This window comes from Mustela lutreola, chromosome 1, assembly GCF_030435805.1.
Source record: "Mustela lutreola isolate mMusLut2 chromosome 1, mMusLut2.pri, whole genome shotgun sequence".
NCBI classification, from domain to species: Eukaryota; Metazoa; Chordata; class Mammalia; order Carnivora; family Mustelidae; genus Mustela; species Mustela lutreola.
The window spans coordinates 269,456,394-269,479,066 of NC_081290.1; the positions used below are offsets into that span (position 1 = coordinate 269,456,394).

The following is a 22,673-nucleotide window of genomic DNA, read 5'->3' on the forward strand; positions in this document are numbered from 1 at the left end:
AGAGCTAACTCGCTGGTAATGAAGGTGTGCGAAGAAGAGAGACTGTCTTAACTGTTCTGAAGTTGAACACTGCATTTAGTTGAGACTTTTGAATGCTGATGGCAACAAAAAAAGGGGGTGCTGGAATTCTAGTCAATTTCTTCCAGCGTGCAAGTGGTCCTTAAAAATATCACCCTCAGACCTCCAAATATGCTGGCTTCTAAGAAATATTTCCCAAGACTGAATGTACCTCTTGATCAGGGTAAGTGATGAAAACATGTATTTAACAGGGGAAGGGGACTGTGGAATACCTTGTATTATGCATGCCGTGGCGCATCTCCCCCATGGTGCTAATGCCTTAGCTTCTAAAGTTTTCAGAATCAGGAATATGTGATCAGGGATGCCAGTTTCTAAAAGGGTGAAGGAGGGCTTGGATGATTAGCCAATCCAAATGCAGATCTGCTGCTGTTCTCACCTTAAGACAGCTTTCTTGGAAGACTGGACTGGGGAGTTTCTAACTCCTCCCTAGTGCCATCCAAAGGGAGGCACTAACATGGAGGTATAAATATGGCTGTTGTAGCAGCCTGAATGGACATAAAGTTCACTGCATCTCCACACTGGCTGGGTTTGGACAAAACTCTTGAGGCTGAACCAGCTGGTGCTTTCCTTGGTATAACTGGAGAGGGTGTCTTCTCAAGCAGATGGTCTTTTGGCGGGGGCAATTCTCCTGGCATACGGGCCTCTTGAAGGAATAAAGTAGATTCATTATTCAGGCCACCTCTGAGCAAGTCCCAGATATCTGCAATTCTACATGATGGTACCCAGAACTGGAATATAGAAAACCAGATATTGGAATAGAGGCAACACGATGGAGTGGTATAGGCATGAGTGTTGGAGCCTCACGGATAGGAATTTGATTGGATACCAAGTTTAACCAACTTCAAGCTTTAAGACTTTTGGGCAAGTCACTTAAGCTATCTGGTCTCCATTTCCTTAGGTTTAAAATGGGATAAATAATAACTAATATTTCTGGAGTGATTTCTGTGCTCAACAATCCAGTTGGGTAAGTTAACATTATAATGACACCCATACAGTTGCCTTAAGTACTATTCAAGATCGTTGATGTAAAGTGCCCAGCACGATGTCTGCCACAGAGTTGGTGTCAAAAACTATTGGTTTGTTTCTTCACTATCCCATCCCTTATTTTGGCCCAAATAGGTCAGCTCCCTAATGGAGACACCTTTAGGCAAAGAGGAATCTCTTTCCTGGACTTCCCGATACATTCCCTTTAGTTGATTTCTGGGGAGCTGCAGTTTTTTTTTTTTTCCTTCTCCAAACCTAGTACTTTACCTACTGGCATTTTTCTTGGTGCTTGGAGAGGAGACAAGAGACACAAGCAGGACATTTCTGGGCTTCAGTGACCCTGAAAGAAAGGAGACTCCGTTCTTTTCAAGGGCTTGGTGACAGCAGTCTACACCCAGAGCCCTCTGGGGAGACATTAGGGGATGCAAGTCCTCTTCATGCTTGGGATGCCCAGGAATGGCCTGGCAGTGCAGAAGGTGGTTTTTATCTTGGACTGGTTCCACATCAGTCTAACAACTCCCTAGGTACTGAACTTCAATGCTCAGACAGTAATTGGGCACCATAGCACTTAACAAAGAATGGAGGGACAGCTCAGAAAGCCAAGGACACCAGCTCCAGTCGAGGCATGTACCAAAGGAGGGGACTGCTGTGTGTGTGGGGTGGGGTGGTGGGGGGAATGGAGACAATGGCTACCTAGGACTAACTTCTGTTTCTGCTGAGCTTCCTAGCCACACCCCCGCCTGCAATCTAACCAGCCAGCTTCATTGCAGTAGGAAAAACAGGGACACTGCAGAAGGGCGCCCTCTTTCGGCAGGGGGAGAAGCAGAGACGCTGAGTCTACCAGTCCGCTGAAGTTAGATTAGGATAATTTTGGCTGCTACATTGAGCACATTTCTTCTTTTTCCAACTCTACCTCATTTGTAAGAGCTAGATTTCAGGGTTTGCTTAAAGATGTCAGGGGACCCTCAAAGTGACCTCGAATGAACCTGCCTTGATCTCAACATAGACACAATGGCATCTAACCACCATAGAAAGTAGGTCACATTATTTTAAATGGTCTCTTCTTTTTATAGTTTATGTGGTCTGTATCGGAACTATATGGTTTCTGTGAATGTGCTCCATATACATGAGTTTATGCTTACACATATACCTAGTCTCATAACTCTAGAAACATATATACTTTGTGCGTTTAGAAACATCCTTAGCCTGACATCTTCATGATTCCAAGAAGACTGCCTTGAAATGCTGCTGCCACATGATGGGGAAGCTTTCTTGTCCATCAGGCCACATCTGATGATACCATGTGATAAGCCATCTTCAGTGCAAAAACCAGGGCCACCTGCCTCCCATTGATATTTCTTCTGACTGCATACCTCCCCACTGCAGCCCCGTTCTCACATGCATTCATAGAGGCATTCATGGAGCTAAAAATAAGCAGCTGCTAATGGGGCTGCCAGAGAGTGTCCTCCATCCTGAGCAGCCGTTTAGTAGGCAAAACTTAAGCCACGGACAGGAATTGAGGGTACAAGATGGGTTTTACCTTAAATTATAATCTCTAAGGCAAGCCAAGAAGCCTAGGAAGGTCTGAAGAGGGAGATGAGAGGGTATGAAGGGTCACACTGTTGAAAGATCAGCTCATGATCACTCTTAGGCCTTGTGCCCCAAATGGTAGCTGTAGCCTCTGAAAAACTGCTTCCTGGCATCATCCCATTGTCAGGGAATGTTAAGAATGAGGGTTAATATAGGAAATAAAGACCTGGCTTAATGCCAGTTCTCTGCTTTCCAGTGCCCCCCCCCCCCTTTCTGGGCAGAGGGCAGATGAGTTGGGTATAGGATGCTGTGTAGATTTGGAAGGGCAATCCCTGTGTGTGTGATTTTGTTCAGATCTTTCAATTTGCAGGAATTCTTCCCACTTCATCACTCCACCAATCAATAAACCCTTTGTCATACTGAGGTGTGGCATGTCTTCTGCTGAAATCTCAGATTCAGATACAACACCTGAGGCATGTGAGCACACACACACTTTGTCACCCTCATGAAACAAGCTCCATTCAAATTGGTTTAAAAATAGCTCCCATCCACTGGTCTCCTTTCTTAGGAATATTATTTTAAGAAGAAGAAAAATAAAAGATCTCTTGGTCTTTTAGAGGGAGGAAGGGTAAAACCATCACCTAGTCTTAAAAAGTTCTGATAATGTTGCAAGAGACTAAGCATTTGCACTCTTTGTTGAATTTTCTTCTCTCTCACCATTCAACAAAAGTTGTTTATTCGCTAATACCCTGTCCTCAGGATATTTGTAGAAGTGGGTTTCCTTTTTGCCTGGTGAGGAGAGGGAAAAGCTGCAACACTGAGCCCTGTCCCTCCCTCTCGGGTTTCCCCCTCCCCCTAGCAGTGACTCCTTGGATTTGTGAATCAGCTCCCCCCTCCCCCATTCAGGGGAGCCCCTAAACGCTACTGGCCATTTACAAAGGGCTGTGAGTGTGTGTGTGTGAAACTGCAAGCTTATTTGTTCCTGTTCTGGGAGTCTGTCTGTCTGTAACTCGGATTATTGCTCTCTGGGAAGCTGTAGCTGGCTGATTCCGTGGGAGACCAAGTAGGATGCGTGGGCAGAGGAAACAGAAGAAGGAAAAGGAGGGAGGGAGAAGAGGGGAGCAGGGGAGACAACGGGAGCCGTAGAATCTGTTATTTGCGTCACTGGAGGAGCTGGGGCTATCTGCCCGACAAACACACGGAATTAATCCGAGTCATAGCCATAGCTGTCTTTGCTACAGTGACCAGTTGCGAAAGGGCGGGGAAAGGACGCTCGCGGGAGTCTGTACTGAGCCGACTCTGCACTGGGCGGCCGAGGGCTTTTGGGGAGGGGGCTGTCCTGCTGGGCACGCCCTCGGGGCCCCGCACGCCTAGTGCAGACGCGGCCTCAGCCTCCTTTGCAGCTGCCTAGCCCGAGCCTGGGGTGGCGCCTGCCTCAGCGGCCTCGGCTGCTCAGTGGCTGCGCCGAACACAAAGCGCTGTCTCTGAGCAGAAGCCTCTTCTCGGCTGAACCAGACCCACCAAAGAGGAGAATCTGCACGTGACGTCAGTAGCTCCTGACTGACGCAGGCTGGCAAAGGAGACTCAAGGCGGCTGCTCCGCGCTGCCTTCCTGAGTCTATTTTCTCCAACCTTCTCGTAGTGAATTTACTAGAACGCAAAACACACACACTCACACACACACATACACACACACATATGCAGCTTTCAAAATATACATTTCCAAAGGCGGTGTGTTGCAAACACAGCGCGATTTTGCAAAGCATGGGTGGGAAACGTGGGAAGGGTATGGAAGCTTTTTTTTTTTTTATTCCCTCATTTGGGAATCTCCATCGTGGATAGCATTAGACTCTAGAGCTTTCTGGGGAAGGGGCCTAAGGACCCCCTTTCACCCCTCCCCAGCATGCAGGGAATCTGATCAATGGAGACAAGCAGCTTTAAAAGAATACAACCACTCCAAAGCCTTCTGCTGGGGAGACTGCGAGAAGCTTGCAACAGGCAGAGGCAGACGGGAGTTCATGGGAGGGTGGGAAAATATAATATTTGGGTATTTTTCTGCTTTGAAAAACATCACCTGCAGTAATGCAAGTGAGTCTGGTGGTGCAGAAAAAAGTGGGGAGGGGGCGCTTAATGCACGTTTAATGTTTTGGAGGTAACGTTCCAGCGAAATGCCTTTGTGTGTGGAGGTTTTTTCAGTACTTGCTAAAAATAGCATCAGGGTTTGATCGTGTTCCAGAAATAGACCGAGGGCTGTACTGGATAAAAAGCCAGCGCGGGTGGAAGAAAACCTGGACATCACCGCATTGCCCCCCCCAACTATGTCTGGAAATTAATTGTTGGATTTTTCCTCTCCTCTCTTCTGTCTCCCTCTCTCCTCCACTTTCTCTCCCCCCCCCCCCCGTGTTTCTCTTTCTCTCTCTTAAGGAGTTCCCGTTTGGGTAAGTAATATTATGTCATGTGCATGCCGCAGACTGTGAGTATGAGCTGAGGCTTACTTTGTGCATGCTCTGGGGTTCTTTTTTTGGCTGCCTTTCTACCCCTTTCTGAAGGAAGAGGGTGGGACTGAGTGGAGGGTGAGGGGTATAGCTGTGTGTGTGCATAATGAATTTGGGGCTGCAAGCAAGGGAACTGAAAGGGGGAATTCTTGCAGAGCTGGGAATCACCCTGACGAATCTCTGAATCAATAGCTGCTGCAACTCTCTCTCTCTTTATGGGTCGGCGCTGTTGAGCCCGGTTCTCTCGACTGCCCCCCTCCACTCCCCATTTTCTCTGTCTTAAAGGGTGCTCAGATACCACTTAATGGACCATTTCTCTGTGACATTAATGGAGGCGATGTAATATAGATTAAAATTGCATGGATGGGGCTGGGCGGTAAAGAGAGGGTAAAATCTCCATTCCCTTGACAAACTTCCCTACTCGCTCGGTTCCTGGAGCCCGAGGGCTGAGACCCCGGCCCCGGGCAGGCTCAGGGCGCGGTAGCTGTCCATAGAAGGCAGGTGCTGAAAATTCCTTCGTCCTCGGCGAGTTCAGCTCCAAGCGCCAGGGGGCGGGGTTGGCGCCAGCTGCGGATAGCCCCGCCCTGGATGCAGAAGAGGGATTCGGAAAGGAGGGGGTTAAGGATGTTCAAAGGGGAGAGTCGTGACTTCGGTGAGAGCTTGGAAAAGGAGGGGTGAGTGGGAAGGAAAGGGAAAAAAAAATTAAAGGAGGGGGGAGCGAAGTGTTAGATTCGAGGATGAGCCAAGGCCCAGCGCTCCAGGAACCGAAAGCCGGTGGCTTACGGGCTTTCTCCGCAAAGGCCAGTTTCTATCTGGGTCTCCATTCCCAGGCTCCTGCACCTTCCCGCCAGTGGGCTTGAACGATTTCTCTCCGGTGATGGTGACTCTCAAAATAAGAGACTATAGGTTGCTTTATTTGGGCCCTCCTCACTCCCACTTCATGCCCCCAACGCTCCCACATTCTGCAATTCCCGTAAGGTGTGTAAGGATGTGTCTGTGCATTATGGCATTTTTCTTATCATTCCCCTTTCCTTCGCGTCCTAGTCATAGGAGCCCCAAATGAGTTGTGGAATGAATGAATTAGAAGCCAAAGCACAGGAGTTGCTGGTGCGATGCGCAGAAAATCCAGGCTTGGGAACAACGCGTGGTGCCTTAAAGTCAAAAGCCAAGGGTTTCTGAAAACCGACTCCGAGAGAAACTGGGGAATGGGGGTTCTTCTCCAAGTTGCTAAATGTTACTGGGGAGACCATCCACTCCCTGGGGTTATGGGATCGACCCAAAGTGAGATTCATTGCAATGGGCTCCAGACACTTTGACCAAACCTGTAGCCAGACAGGTGAGGAGGGAGGAAGGTTATCGGAGGCCAGAGGGGGGATGAATATCACGAGCACGCAAAGACATTCATACTGATTAACTCCTCAGAGAGGAATAATAAAAATGCATCCTCTAACTGGCCCACAAAAGTGGGCTGTACATGGTAGGGGAAATGAATCTTGCAGATCTGTGATAAGCTTGTGTGCATACAGGGATATTTTCTACGTAATTAAAAAAAAATAAACTCGGGATGGTGAGGTAAGTATCTGAAGGGGATAGCCTTCAGGCGAGAGAGGAGAGCCCAGGTACTCCGTGCTCCCTCTGCCCCATATTAACCCAGCCACAGTCTCTGGCTTTAGTCACCTGACCCCCACACAGAGCACCCAAGGTGCAGCCCTGAGGGGGAAAATAAAGAGGGTGGGTCGAGTTATTTTTAGTTCAGAAGCAGTCCCTTTCTGAAAGATTCCCTGGTTAAGACTGAGTATTCGTCAACTCATAATAGTAACAAGGGCTGTTACCGATGTTGTGGAGAATAACACAAATAACGCTGCAACCCACACTGTGTCTTGACAATTCAGCTCAAACCAAAGCTGCTCGCAGCCTCTCGGCCCACCCCTCGGCCTCCTCGTCATTCACCCAGACCTACTGGTTTCTTTCCCCAAGCCTCGCTCCTCTCGGTCCTGAAAGTTGCGTGGTTGTGTTTACAAATTCTGCCACATTTGCAAAGGAAGTAGCTGGGTAGGGGGAAGCGGCCGGGGCCGGGAAGGGTGGTAGGCTAATAAAACACTTGCAGCACGTGGAGCTCTGGTGGGGGTGGGGGTGGTCCAAAAGTCATAAAGGGGAGGGGAGGTGCCCCCTGTCCTAGTTTCCCCCATCCCTCGTCCCCCATCCCTTGGCACAATGCACAAGTTTACCCCCGAACTGGATCCTATTAAATAATTCAATGGTAGCGGTGTAATTTTGGTTGGAACCAGCACGGATTCCCAAGTCGTGACTGCAAAAAGTGAGTAATGCGCGCTGGCTGCGTCATGGCTCTAGTCACAGTTCATTCCGAACTGAGAAGGAATCGTGACTTTGCCTGGAGACGTCCCCTACATGGGAGACCGGGGGGGGGGGCAAGCCAGGGGAGACGGGGGTGGGGGGGGGGAAACCTATCCAATGAAAACCGCTGCCAGGGGGGCATTTGAACTCCGCCGCTCGCTGTCTCGCTCTCCCTACTCGGCCCGGTGCACCTCTCTACCCCCTCCCAGCCGGTGCGCTCTCTGGCGCGCTCGCTCGCTCTCCCGCTATCCGACGAGTCCTCAACAAGTTGGAGGAAAGCAGGAACGCAGGGGTTAAGCTCGGAAAGCAGCAATTACCAAGATCGTGACCCTCCCACACAGTACAGTAACTTATATACTTACCTGGAAGAGCCTGCTTTGCCGCTGGGCAAACACCCGTGGGGGGCGGGGAGGGGCGGGAGGGGAGCGGGCCGGTTGGAAAGGGACTCCTTCAAGCTGGCTGCAGTGCGGACGGGACCAGCGCGCTCTCGGGGCCCCCGGACCGAGGTAAGGAGGAAGGGGCTGGTACACTGGTCGGCTGGTGGTCTGTAGGTTCCCTGGTCCGCTGAGCAGAACTTTTTTTTTCCCAGTTGCCCCGCGCCGCAGCGGCGGCAGGCGCAGACGGTGGAGCCCCCTCTGGCGCGCTGGACGCGCCGACGCTCGGGGGGTGTGTGCGTGCGTCTGTCGGTCGCCTAGCGGAGGGGATGCCGTGGGAGAGTGGGTGGGTCGCAGAGCTGCGGAGGGTGATGGATGGGCGGAGGGGGTGGGTCGACAGGGACTTGGAGACAGTGACTACTTCGACTAGATACGTTTATTCCGGGCTTGCAGAGCAAGAGCGTGTGTGCGCCCGCCCGCACGTCGATTCCAGGGTGGCAGAGAACAAATATGGCAACTTTCTTGCAATGTTTGCAGCATCCCACCCTGGCTGGGTTTTTCCCCACTGGGGGGCTACTGTTGTGCAGGGAGGTGATCTGAACATTCCTTTGCCCACACCCTTCTTGGATACTGGGCGCGGGGGGGGGGGCGGGCAAGAGCAGACATGGGAAGGGTGGCGCTGCACTGGGAGGAAAGAGATCAACCCCTCGAAGTTTGGATGGATGGGATGGCAGAGGGGGCCTAGACTGAGACAGGGGAGAGGGAAGGAGGGAGAACGAAAAAAAGGGATCACCCTCCTCCTTCCAACCCTGTCTCCCTTCCGCTCCCCTCTCTTTCCTCCCGCAGATGCTGGAATCTCCCGTCGTTTGGGGAGCCGGCGATCAGTGAGGGGCTCGTCCCTTGTTGTTCCCCTCAACCTTCTGCAGAATGGGGAGGAAGGGGGGGCTGCAGCAATGAAAGGGCACCTGAGGCGAGTGGGGCATTAGACACCCAATATCTGGATGGGTTTGAAGGGGGTACAGAGGGAGGAGCTTCACCATTTCTCTTGAGCATTCAGAACTTTTTTTTTTTTTTTTTGAGGGTGGGATTGAGACATTCTCATTTTTCTAGAAATAGGTTGACTAGCGTGGAGTTTGGGTTTATTTTATGTTCATCTTGCCTGTCGTTTTCTGTCTGAGTCTTCTGGCTTGGGTCCCGTTGGGAGAGGTCTGTCTCTCTTGAATCTTCCCTTGCTCAATATCTTGCAGCCCTCTCCTCGTTTGGGCTGGAATGGGGGTAGGGGTCTTGGCCAGCTTTTTGCAACAACAAGATTTTAATGTGTTCCAGTCTGGGTTTTGTTGAATAATTAGAAATGGAAATATTTTTTTTCCTCCCTCCCCCTTCTGGAAAAAAAAAAAAAAAAAAAAGGGAAATGTGAGCTCTTTCCTGATTGGTGGGTGACGATTTTAGTCCGCACCAATGAGCTGGCGGCCTCGTCTGTATTTATTTAGTGCTCTGGGGGAGTTTTTCTCTTTACGCAGCGCCTGTAGTCACGGCTGGAACCTCGGCTTGGGGACTAGAAGGGACAAGAGCGGGTTCAGGGGAAATCCGAACTGTACCTGTTCAGAGATCCGCGACCTTGCAGCCGGGGCTGGCAGAACCCTGCGAGGGGAATGGGGATGATAGACCAGATAGGCGGGGAAGCTCGGGGTGCTGAGTCTACGGAAGAGGGGTGGAGGCTGGGCGCCGGGATCCCTGGTTCCCCTCCGCGCTCCTCTTCTCGCCCTCCACACACCTCGCTCGCGTCTGTGCGGGCTGAGTTGGGGGGTCGCGGACGGTGTAAAGAAACGCAAGGATGGGTCGGGGGGGTTCAGGGAGGGACGGCAGGGGGCGGGCGGCGCGCAGGGTGGGAAGGCAGAGCCGCGTTGAAGCGCGCTGGGGCGACCCAGCGGGCTCGGCTCCGGGGTTCGGAGACATCCTGGGCTGAAGGCGGCGGCGGCGGCGGACTGAAGAAGCCAGCGGACTCTGCCCTTCGCGAATCTTTTTGCGGTCTGGGCTTGCTGTACATAACTCAATAGCCGGAAGCCCTTACCCCAAAAAGCATTCGCGGAGGGCGCGCTCGTCGAGAAGACCGCAGCCGGCAGCGATAGCCGAAGCCCGCACCTTCCCGAAGCGGCTCTGTCCGAGCCTTTCCCAGCCCTTTCCCCGTTTTCCACGGCAGAAACAATCCTTTCCCTCCCGTCCTTCCCGCGCTCCCTGAGGCATTGGTCACCCGCCTGTCTTCCGCGCGGGTCCCCCGCCCCCAACTTTTAAATCGACTTTGTATCACAGGGGGAATTGAAGCAGGCAGTGTGCGTGTGTTTTCGGAGAAGTGGAAAGAAGCTAAAATACAATAAAAGTTTACAGAAGTTGTGTCTTCCCCCCCACCCCCGCCCACACCCCGAATAACCCTATTCACCCACTGCAAAAAAAAAGGGGGGGGGATCCTATCATAAGGCTAAGTCAGTACCTGGAATATAAATCAGGTTAGGACATGTTCTGGTCATTTTTGACCCTAAGGATCCAACTCTGCAATATAGGGGTGGGGAAGCCCTTGAGGGAAGAGCGGGAGGCCTTCAGCATCTTCTGTCCTAGCGTGGGGGACCTGGAGGTGCGGCGAGCCGCGGCGAATTGGGTAGCTCGGAAAAAGAGGGAAAACACCCAGGCACCGCCCGCTCCCCGGAGTCTCTTCTTCGTCCCGCACCTGCTTCCAACCTAATTTGGGGCGTTTTGCAGCCTCAGGTCTCTCCCATCTCCTCTTTTTCAAAACTAAGTAGCACGGAAGGGGGTAAAACAGGCGAAAACTGGGGAAACCCCCGCAGAGAAGGAGCTTTTGAGAGATGTGGTTGTACCCGACTCAGCAGCTTAGCAGTAGCAGCAGCAGCCCTGTTTTGGCCTCTCCAGGCGCCCCGTCCTGGGGAGGGAGGCAGAGCTGCAGGGTTGAGGGTCGTCTGTGGGTCCCCCTCCTTCCCTTGCAGTCGTTACCACTTCGGTTACAAGTGGCACAAATCAGGCCTTCGTCATGCTTTGCGCCCCGTGTCCTTCGCCAGCTAGAAACAGTACTAGACGCCCTTAGGGACTGGACCAGAAGGACACACAGACATACACAGGCGCCCACAGGGATGGACACGGATAGAGGATGAGTCTAGGGATATGAAAGCCTAAGATCCGAGGGCCGTGAAGCTTCCCATTTTCGGGGAGGGCCTGAATTCCCCCCGCACCCCAACCAACGTTCTTCCAGCAAATTAAATACCCACCATTATTCCCCTCTCGGTTAGCCAAGCACCCAGACTCTATCGTCTGCCGAAAAAGGAAAGGGCTGCGGAGTCCGAGAGTGCTGGACAGAGTCTATCTTTTATAGCTCAGCCTGAGAGAAGGCACGGAGAAGTCACCGAAGGCGAGGACTTGAACCTCTGAGGCTAAATGAGAGCCCCTCTCCCCAGATAAAGGAGATTTTCCCTCCCTGATTGCGTTTTCGGAGAGAGTAAAAGGGTCCCTAAGATCTGCAGAGGAGATGGAGCAAAAGCAAAAACCCTGGGGGGTTTTCCTCCCTGCCTCTCACCTGGGGCCGTCTGTGGAGCGATAGCTCCCGCGGAGGAAGAAGCGCAAGAGCCACGTTAGGCTAAAAATAGCTTCACCCTGTGTCCCTTCGGCTCTTTTTTTGTCTTTTGCTTCTTACATCCCCCACCTCCCCCCAGCCTGAAAGCCCTCCTCGCCCCAAAAGGCTGAATCTCCTCCGATTTGGGAGAGAGGTGACCTAGGACAAGTGAACTTGCACAGAAGAGGTTGAGCCACCGGAGCTCAGGCTGTTCGGGGTTACTGCGTCCCCAGTCCCCTCACTTCTCCCACGGAGGCTGGGTTTGAGGCAGGGGCTCCAGAGCCTCGGAGCACCGACCGAAGCCGGCGTCGTGCGCGCCAGAGCGAGTCCTTGGCTCGCCTCGCCTCAGCCAGACAACTGTTGCTGCCTTGAGGCAGCTGCCTGCTGGCCCGGGCTGCTCACTTTTGATCCGGGCCGGGCGCGGGGGACTTGCGGAGAGGGGTGTCTCCGTCCGGGTGGGAACAGAGGAAAGGACCCCCTCCCCTTTCCCTTCACAATAAGTGAAAATCTGTGGCTTTTTGTGCCTCTTTCCTTCCTCCCCAAAGCAGCTGCGTCAGCCCGAGGCCAGTGGGAGCAGATCTCCCCCTTTCTCCCCACTCTGCCTTTGCTGAGGAAGGAGGGCGGGGAGGGGGGGGGGAGGGGGTAATCTCTTAGAACCTTCCAACTGCTAATGCACACCCCTCTTGAAAAAAGCCACGTCACCCAGTAAGCCAGGGGCCTGATGGAAACTTCTAGGCACTTGCCTCTGATGTCAAACTCTGGAGTCCCTATAGAGAAGTGGGTAGGGGTGACAGCTGGAGACCCTTCCTCACCCAGTGGGCTTCTCCGTGGGGAATGGGACGTATCCGAGAAGCCCCTGAGGAAACTTGGCTCCTCATGCCCAGTCAGATAGCTTAGTGTTTGACTGTGTTAGAAAAATCAAGACGAGAGGTTGTCTCTGGAGCTAAGGAAGGGGTGAAGGCACCTAAGAGATTCACCCTCTCACCCGGCCTTCTGCCCCCTAGTGGCTGGGCCAGGCTAGGGGGTTCTGCCCGCAGCCACCCTCAGGCCACCTTTTGGTTGCCCAGCACGCACACTTCTCCCCTTCTATCTCTCCTCCCCACCCATGACTGGAACCAGGTTTTCTCCTTTTGGCCCCTTTGCCCCTTCTGTCCTCTTTCCAAGACCTGCTGCTTTGAGTTCTTCTGCCTTATCTGCCTTAGGTTGGAGGCAAAGGAAGGGATTGAGATTGAGTCAAAAGTGCTGGGCACACTTGCTGCAATCTCAGACCAGACCCTCTTCTTGGTCCCAGGGACTTCCCAAACTGGGGGTGGGAGGAGGGGTGTGGGGAGGGACTTTGTGAGCATCTCTGAAAAGCTCTCCTGGGGCATCAGCATCCCTGCTTGGCGCCCCTCTGCCCTTTTCCCTACCTTCAGCCAACCCACTCCTTGATTTCCTAGAAAATGTCCCTGCCCCCAGTCTCTACTGTTCTCCTCCCAAGCCAGCAGAGTAACCCTTCCCATCGTTTTGCCTTTTCAGGTAGTCAGACCAGTCCTGCCAGCTGGGGGTCTACGTGAGGGGTGGCCACTGGAGACAGGAGTCTGGGAGGCCACGGAACTGAAGAGTCTGAACACTGTGAGCTCCAGAGTCCCAGGTGAGTGCAAAGATCCCTCAGCGCACGGCCCTTGGCCTGGGCAGAACGAAGGAGACTCCATACCCACTTGGTGATACAGCACAGGGAAATCAGGGATCCGGTGCTGAGGGCTGTCCTCAATGGCTTAACCTTTGGCAAAGAAAGGCACCCGTCACAGAGGTCGTTAGGAAAGACACAGTCTCCTCCGAAGCAGGCCTCTTCCTATTTTGTCTCCTCCAAGGGCTTGGGCCTGGGTGTGCAGATGTCCCCAGGACTGAGGCCTACAGGACCTCATCCATGGGGTGCAGGGTTGCCTCTCCACCCCCCACTTCCTAGGCTGTTTCAGGCCTCTGGCGGGGGTGGGGGGACAGCGATGTGTAGAGTTGAGAAGTTATTTGCTGAGCTCAGTTTCTCCGAGGAAACTGACATGTTGAGTTATTTCTTCTTAACTAAAGTTCAGCATAGGACAGGTAGGAAACGTTTTAGGTTATTCTTTTTTTTTTTTTTTTTTGAGGGAGACATTAAACTCTAAATATTTTTACTTTTCCTATTAACCAGCAAAATTCTCTGCTATAGAGCTTTTGTTAGCTGCCTTTCTGAGCTTCAGAGTCATACTGTGAATTCTTATTGGGGAGTTCAGTTCTAGCGTGGCAGAGGATTTTGGAAAGCCCAGGGCAGTTAGATTTGTAAGGAAGGGAGAATGCGAGCTACCTGGCTAATCCTTGGATGTTATGTGAGCAAAATGTAGGAAACTGCCAGAAATCTTAGATGGAAACTTGAGGCTCACGGTAGAACAGAAGCACATTACATAGAAGACCTTCGGGTCATTATGCAACAGACCTATTTGTTGTATGTATTAAATGCCACATGAGTTTTTTGGAAATGTTTACATTTTGCAAGTGGAACTCAAAGAACAAATAAATTGACTGGGATCCTCCATAATCCTACCCTGTAAAGTGAGGGCAAGGTCCTCAAATCATTCCCTGACCTTAACTTCCTTTAAATTCCCCTTTTTAATATAAGGGTCTGAAATTTACAACAAGTGTCTTTGTGCAATAGGGTTGCTGTTCACTCCAAGAGGTTAATATTTCCCTTTCCCCTGCCCCCCCCTTAACTGATATTGCAGTTGCATTGCAGAGAAATGTAAGAAAATAATACATTGGGTGGGCTTTTCTTGCCTGAAGGGTAACCTCTTCTAATCATGTTTGAAAAAAATCTGTCTATGGGTTCAACCTCAAACTTAGATACAATATTAAGTATGCAAAGGTTAGAAAGAGCTATAGAGGATATATAGACCAGTTCCTTCATTTTACAAATCAAGAAACAGAAGTTCAGAGAGGTTGAATGATTTTACCAAGGTCACACAGCTGGGGCTCAAACTCAGATTGTTTTTTGTCTACTCTGGGTTCTTTCTTTTTACTGAATATTTCTGACCATTGCCAAATGATAAGACAATCAATAAACATGATCTAGGGCATTGTAACGGATTCCCTTCCAAAATGACTTGCATTTAGGATGCCAGAGTTCAAAGAAGAGTATACTGGAAGTTTCTTCTGCTGGCCATTAGCATTCTGGAGGCATCCCTGGGTTAGGCACGGCTCTCCTCTCTCTCTCTCTCTCTCTCTCTCTCTCTCTCTCTCTCTCTTCTGACATGGCCTGAACTCAGAGCCTCCATGTTGGCCTCCTTTTGCCGAGGAAGTCATCAGCACGAGAAATTTGCTGTGTCATAGAATTCAAGTTATTGGTCTCTTTCAGAAACTGTCCCAGCATGAAGCAGCTCTCTGAGGCCTGGGCCCCTCTCCCCTATTTCTCTTCTCTAAGTGGCATTTGAACCCCTTCCTTCTTGCCTGCTTGTCTTGCTTTTGAGCTGTGAGGAGAGTAGCAAGGTCCAATTTGAATTTTCCCAGGATCTCCTAATAACTTTATAAGTAAGGAAGACCCTCAAAAGGAACTTTCCAACAGAGCAGAGGATCTGTTGATCTCCGTTCCTCAGACACCTTCCAGAAAGCCGCAGCTCATTTGCTTGTCGGATTGATGCTTGGCCTGGCCAGTTTTAAGCGTAAGACTTCCTGCTGGCCCCCAGATCTAACTCCACTCTTTCACCTTTGTATATTTCCATCACTGACTGCGATTTCAATGCCGTGAGAGTGATCCTGTCCCCAGCACATAGGAAAAATAGCCATGCTTTGAGCGCCATGACAAATACATCATTCTGGTGGCCTTTTTCATAGACTCTCCCCACTGTTCGCCCCCCACTCCATCTCCCCTTTGGGAACGGGCACTTGTTGGCAGATTTAAAACTAGCAAATGAGATGCATTTCTTTGCTTAAAAAGCAATAGTTTGGAAGGAAGAAAGATACAACTAGGCGAAAAAGCATCAACAGGGCTGTCTAGCAGTCGAAAGAGTTGAAAGAGCTCATTCGGTCTGGTCCTGACTACTTAGGTTCATGACCTTACGGGAAAACAAGTATATCTTTTCTGGGCCTTAATTTCTCCATCTATAGAATTAGATGCTTCAGAGCTCAGACCCCTCATCCATTCATTCATTCAACAAACGTTTACTGAGTTCCTAGTATGGATCAGGCCTTTTTCTAGGTATTGGAGATAAAAATAATTAATTCTCCCTTTGATAATCCAATGAAGCTAGGAACTTCCTCCCAGAAAAACAAAACAAGAGTAGAAAAGGAAAACAAAAATAACATAGGTATTTTACATATAATTTCAGGGGTTTCATGACTTCCCTAAGCTCCATGAACCACAAATTAAAATTTGTTTGTCTAGTTAGTCTCTGAGGCCTACATTTTACCATATGAAGATTTGAGGCTTAGATCGCAGCGCCAAAGCTCGATTTTTAGTTGCTCTTTTTCTTCTTTTTTTTCCTACTAGCTCCCTGTTGCATTTTTGTCATGATGTTAGGCCCCCCCTTTGTTGGAGAGCAAATATCTGGAGCTTACTCAATATGCAAACCGCTAGGTAAATGTTGAATAGAAAAATGAGTAACCAAAAGGCAAGGCAGGCATGGAGCCGAGGGACAGAAGCAGATGAGAAGTTTCATGGCCCAACCTAGCCTGTACCTGTAGAATTTCCAGACAACAATCCATCTTTTAGGCTAAGTCTTCTCAGCAGAGTCTGGCAAGCGGTGGAGGGAAGAGAGGTTTGCACTGGAGCTGGACAATAGAAGGTCTGAACGTCAGGGTGAACTTCTGCTGGTGCTTTTGACTACCAGGGAACATTACAGCTGGACAGCAGAGGGATGCCTTGAGAAGGGCAGGAAGAGTCTGTTGTAGGTTGGGAGACACATAGCATAGCAAGGACATGGATTCCAGGCAATTCTAACGAGGTCCTGGCTGAGGGAGAAATTAGGAGTCTCTAAGGCTCAAAATGGACATGGAGAGGCAGGTGTGCAAAGGTTTTATCCTAGTGCCATGTTTCAGAGCCTCTCCCTTGCTGTCCTCGGGGCCCTCAGAACTCCTTGCCATGACGAAGGCCTTGGTTTTTTTCATTTAGGGCAAAGGACATTTACCGACTGTAGTTCTGATCAGAAGCTGATGCAAACCTTACTAGCAGGGAGACGTAGGTGCTCTTACTCAGCACGGCCGAGGCTCAGGGCCAATGGAAGCCACTGCCTGGATTCAGATCTGACCTTGTAAAGACTTTGAGATTGACTGTGGGAGGACAGGAGGAAGCGTGTGTTTCCACCTGAGCAAGAGAGCAGCAGGTCGCTATGGCTGAGACTCCCTTGCGGGAAAATCCATCCACATGCAAACCAGTCCTTTTCAATTTTTCCAGTTCCTCATCTGCAAAATGGGGATAGTAATAGCAACCCTAAAGTTCTGGTGAGGAGTAAAGGCGGTTATGCATGGAAAATGCCTTATACTTGCTCAGTACTCGGTATACATTTCTCTCGTTGCTCTTGTTTTATTATCATTATTATTAATTTTATTATTATAGGGTTTTTTTTTTCTGTTTGACACATATAGCAATGGCATATAAGGCTTAGATCCTAGAATCAGCCCTCATATAGACAGAGCTATTCTCTGAGTGATAGATAAAAGATAATCTTTTCTGGAAGCATCTGTCCATTTGCCCCACAGCTTGCCAGTGCCCAGGATTACCCAGCTGGGAGCAAATCAGAAGGGTTGATAGGAAAATCTTTTTCTCTACTTTAGGCATCCCTACACAAAGATTATCTCTTTGTGGTTTCATTTCCCTTTAATTCCTTGCTTTCCAGTTCTTTTTAAAAAAATCTATTGAATTTATCACAATTGTTTTTGCAAATCATTCTCTTTATACTTTTTGTTGTGCTTGTGAACTTTCTGATCAGGGAGAATAAACGATTCACCTAGGATGCCTGCCACTCACCTTTCACTTTCAACCTCTGTCCAGTCCTAAATTTTCAGGGCTTAGGTGATTCCCACCAAGGAAACAGTAAAGGAGAAACAGAAAGGGCGGGACTGGACGGTACCACTTGTTGTCATAAAGCACGTTTTCCCTTTCCTTTTCACACATATTTTATCTTCGTTCTTTTCTTCTTCCAGCTTCAACTTTTCATGGTCTTAGAAAACTTTTTGTCTCTTCTTACCCCCTGAAAAAAAAAAAAAAAAAAAGATCTTTTTTTCTCCTCCCTGCGATCCACTTAACGTCCCATCAGGTAATTCTTTAAAGTCTTGGCTGCAAACTGCAGGGGTAATTATAGGGAGAATGTGATGTAGTCTCCACATTTCTGGATAACACTAGAAAAAAAGAGTCAAGTCACCCCCCAGGCCGGTGGGGGTACGCCTGAGGCCATCCCCATCTATTTTATTTAATTTTCACAGAAATTGGAGCCTCCCATATAGACTCTCCATTTCAACTCAGAGCCTACCCATTGCTTCTACTCAGTTACTTTTCTTCTTTCTTTTTTAAAAAAATCATAATTAAAAGCTCAGGGATATGTCAACTGCAGTCCATGCAGCTCTTCTTCGAAGACTTTTTTTTTTTTTTAAGATTTTATTTATTTATTTGACAGAGAGAGATATCACAAGTAGGCAGAGAGGCAGGCAGAGAGAGAGGAGGAAGCAGGCTCCCTGCTGAGCAGAGAGCCCGATGTGCGGCTCGATCCCAGGACCCTGGATCATGACCTGAGCTGAAGGCAGAGGCTTTAACCCACTGAGCCACCCAGGCACCCCTATTCTTCAAAGACTTTTAAGGGAAGGGTAAAGACAGCATAGTTTGAGGAAGCAGTAAAACCTAATGGTTGAGAGTCATGGGCTCGATTGCTAGTGAGACCGAGCTTTATTACCCAACTCTGTTCTTTGGCGCTGCGTGCCCTGAACCAACTTGTGTCTGCAAGTCTGTTTTGTCATCTGTAAAATGGGGATATTAAGGTACCTATTTCCTAACGACGCTGTTGGAGACATGAAATGAGATGTCAGGAAACACGCAGTCTAATACTTCTGGCATGTAGCATATACACACCACGGATATTCACTCTTTTGGCTAAGACAGATCCCTGCAGACCCAGGACTAGATAAAGTCCTGCCCTCATTGGAAATGTTGAAGTACGAATAAGGAAGCCGAAACATAAAGTTACTAATTGTCATGAGGTCGGAGATGAGTCTCGAGTCAAAGGGCATCCGATCATACCAGGATTTTCTAGATGTCGTGAACCCATCTGGAGCTGAACAAATAGTGATAGCATGAAGGGAACTTGATGAGGGCTTCCCAGGCTCTAAGAAGAGCCAGTCATTCAAATGGCAATGACCCCTTAATACCGCAACAGACAAATAACTTAGATTAGCTCTATAAAGGACTTATGATCCCCAGGTCAGCTCATCTTTCAGGCCCAGATCTCAAGTTACTAGAAAAAAAAAATCAAGTAAAAAGGTAGTTTCACTATTTGTTTCAAAGTGGAGTGAGTGTTTTTTGTGTTTTTTTGTTTTGTTTTGTTTTTTAAATTAAGAGGTCTTCTTCACCCTTTGAATTTGTGGCAAGAACACTAGGTTAGAGAAGAGAAAAAGAGAGCATAAAACCTACTTGCTAGAGGTAGAGGTTTGATGAACCAAAATGAAATCGTCTGGAAAATTCTAATTCTCAGCTGATTATGGGGCAGAAAGTAAATTGACAGCCTATAAATTAATTTTTAAAAGAAAGAGTGAATTAGCTATAGCCCTCCAAACTTTCTCCTTTAGACTCTGAGTCTTACTATTCACTTTAATGAAATAATATTTAAATAAAAAGGAGAAATAGTTTCCCTCTAATGAATTTTCTTATGCCTAACTTTTTTAAAATTTATTTTAAAACATGTAAGTAATGGAGCACAGAGGTAGTCATTTATAATAAAATTCTTAAGGGAATTTTTTATTGATATTTATTGATATTATATTATTTATTTATTGATATTTATTGATATTATATTATTTATTGATATTTATTGATATTAATTTTTATTAATTCCTGGATTAAAATTTGTTCATTAAAATGTTAAAGAATTAAAATTAGGACACTAAGAGAACATATTAAGCTGTAGTACTCATCTGGCATTTTTATGTATTTGCAGGCTTATAAAATCCTCCAATTCATAGAGATTTCCCCCTTGACATTACCTTTTAGGTAGTTTGTCTAGAATAAAAGCTGTTTCGGATAGCTTTACACAAAAAATATTTACATTTAAATATGAAGTGGTCATGAAAACAATTGCTATCCCTTCAAATAACAAGTGGTATTTTAGAAATACAAATATAGGTTTATTGCTTTTTTGAGGATTAGCTATTAGCTTCTTAAAATTTTTTAATGATGCTTTAGATTTCTGAGAAAGGAAAATCTTTTTAAAAGAAGGGAGACTTTTAAAAATAAACTGTGTTTCTTTTTTTCATTTCATTTCTTTTAAAAATTAATTTATAGGCTGTCATTGAAAATCTTGTTTCTCAGTGAGCTACCTTTCAGGTAATCTAAGATTTAATGTAAAATTTTTTGTTTCTTTTTTGTTTGTTTGTTTTCTGTATAGTCAACTTGAATAACACTAAAGACAATTTACCCCAGTGAAGATCATCATTTAACCAAAGCTCAAATATACAAGATATTTTATTTATGAATATAAAACATCAATTTTTCATGTGGCACAAAGGAAATATAACTTTCCAGAGAGATATGTGATGATTCATTAATATGCTTATTTTGGGGAGGGGTGCTACATTCTTTTAGTATTTATAAATTCATTCCTTAATTTGAAAATAAGATCCCTTTTGGAGTTAACTTTTAGTTAGAAATATAATTGTTATCAAAATATTTTTCCAGGTACAATTTTAAACTGAGAGCATTTTTTTTTTTTTTACTAACATAAATTGTAAGAGTTTATATTTTAGCACTAGGATAATTTCATCTCTATTTTTCCTTTCTGATATGTTCATAGATTATAAAATTTATAGATCTTAATATAACACATCAAAATAGGTTCTTTTATTTGTGAAATTTATTCTTACAAAAGGATTATACATGACACTAAATAGAGACTGTTATTTACTGCTTTGCTTTTGGCAAAAATATTTTTGTTGTGGTTTTTATTTTTATATGTTAGGAGAGCCTTATAAGAAGTCAAAGTAGTAGATTCTGATAGTTGCTTGAGGAGTCATACAATAGAATTAAGTCAAATTTTTGGAAATTTTCAGAAATGATTATAACTCAAAAAATCATATACCCCCCCCCAAAGAAAAGTATAAAACCCAGGTCACCAAATTGCTCCAAATTAATTTTTTTTCAAAGATTTCACAAATCTTTTATTCATTTCTCATACTTTGCATTGTGACCACCAACCTGTTGCATTTAGATGCTATGTCTGCTGCAGAGAAGAGAGGAGAGCTCACGTGATTAAAATAAATTTCTTGAGCAATTGCTCACCTTGTTCTCACTGCCATTTTCCTGGGCAGACAGGCACAGCCCGGGAGCAATCTTTCCATATCTACAAGGGTTTTTTCCTACTCTTCCTGTTGTCTGTTAACATGTACCCGTATGGGAAAAAATTTGGCTAGTACAGCTTGCTTTCTTCTTCCTTTTTTTTTTTTTTTTAAGTGGAGGTTTTATGGCAGTGTGGAGGAGAAACTGATGCCTGTTAATTCTTTCTTTTCAAGGGGGTCAGAATTATATTTTTGATGCCATCCACTCCTGGAGGCTAATATACATTTACTGAAGGTAGGGAAGGGACGCCATGATCCTAAAGATCCCCAGAGGGGTGAGGGAGAAATGTCACCAGCTAGTAAGTGACCTGGAGAGTATGGGGTAAGGAGAGGCATGGGGAGATTATTCCAATATCTCAGCACAGTGATGTCATCAAAACCCTGAAACTGTAGACTCAACTTCTGTCCACATGTTAATTTCGTTACGGTATTTTTGTTTGTACACGTGGGTATGTGTGCACGCGCACACACACACACACACACACACACACATATGCTATCACAAGCTGAGACACTCACTCGTCTTTCTCACTTAGAAGGTAGAACTTAACCATTTGTAGCTCAAGGTACCCTAATGTTAAACCATAGTCTCATGCTGGCTTAAGCTGTCTAGGATCCTAGAAGATATAAATTCCTCTAAGTTTCATTTAAAATTAAAGTGCAATCTGCCACATAAATAAGCTAAATATCGACATTATTTTTGAAATAAGATAGTTTTTTTTTCAAAAGTAAGTTACCCTCAACTCTGAATTAAACCTTAGAACCCTTTCTGCCTCCTTAAGAAAAACTGATCATGGAACTGTGCAGTTGTCAGCATCTGAAAATGTTTAATCAAAACATCATTAAATAAATAAAAATGTAATCCCCAACCTCGAATATGGAGAAATCCTAACGATGATGTAGGAAAGGCACTATCTAAAATGGTTTAGCATCAGTATCAATAAAAAAAATCATAACTGTCAAATTTCTAAATCCTGTGAAAAGAGAAAGAACACTGATTTTATTTTCTCTTAGTAAACCACCTTGAGATCCTTGGAAGGAAAGCAATAGGTAATATAATTATAATCTTCAGTGTTTTAACCACCATTATTTACTGATCTTGTTGTTGAAAATACTGCCAATGAGCAAAAAAGAAATTAATGTATATAGCAGCATAAAGTAAGAAAAAGTAAAATATTTTAAAAAGGAAAGAAAAAAATCTGATGATAGGAAATTAAATTTGGAGAATTAATTGGAGGAAGGTTTAAACATGTAATATAAATACATGAAATTCTTCTTTATACTACTGTCTTCTTGCAGCAGTGCACGTCCATAAATGTAAAATTTATAGACTACAAGTATTTTTTAATTGTTATTCAAGCTTATTTAAAATTTCACTGCTATTAAATTTGCCCATCATATTTTGGTAAATTTAGGTATCAGTATTCTCTGAAAAAGATTTCTTTTTTCCAAACTGGAAACAGGGATCATGAGGGGAAAAGGTCAACTCATCCTTTACCCTGATAATTGGATTAAGGCCTTCTGAGTCATAACGATGGTTAACTTTTTAAAATCTTAATTACTCCATAGTGACACAACCCTTGAAAAAGTAGTAATCATTTTTAAATATCTGAAAATTTTTAAAAAAATACAACTTTGGGGAAGAAATCTTCTTTCAGGAAAAAAAAAATGTTAGCAATTTCTACAAAAACAAACAAAA

At 46.5% G+C, this 22,673-nt stretch overlaps 1 long non-coding RNA gene across 2 annotated transcripts in view; it reads left to right on the forward strand.

Moving 5' to 3' along the window:
* LOC131811615 (uncharacterized) overlaps positions 1 to 22,673 on the forward strand; it is a 114,455-nt gene that overhangs the window by 14,580 nt on the left and 77,202 nt on the right. Inside the window, exons 1-2 of one of the 2 annotated variants that reach the window (XR_009346018.1) lie at positions 7,582 to 7,947; positions 12,950 to 13,064. This is a non-coding gene — a long non-coding RNA (uncharacterized LOC131811615). Of the gene's footprint in view, positions 1 to 7,581; positions 7,948 to 12,949; positions 13,065 to 22,673 lie in introns of those variants that run through there. The other variant, XR_009346019.1, reaches the window with a different exon arrangement.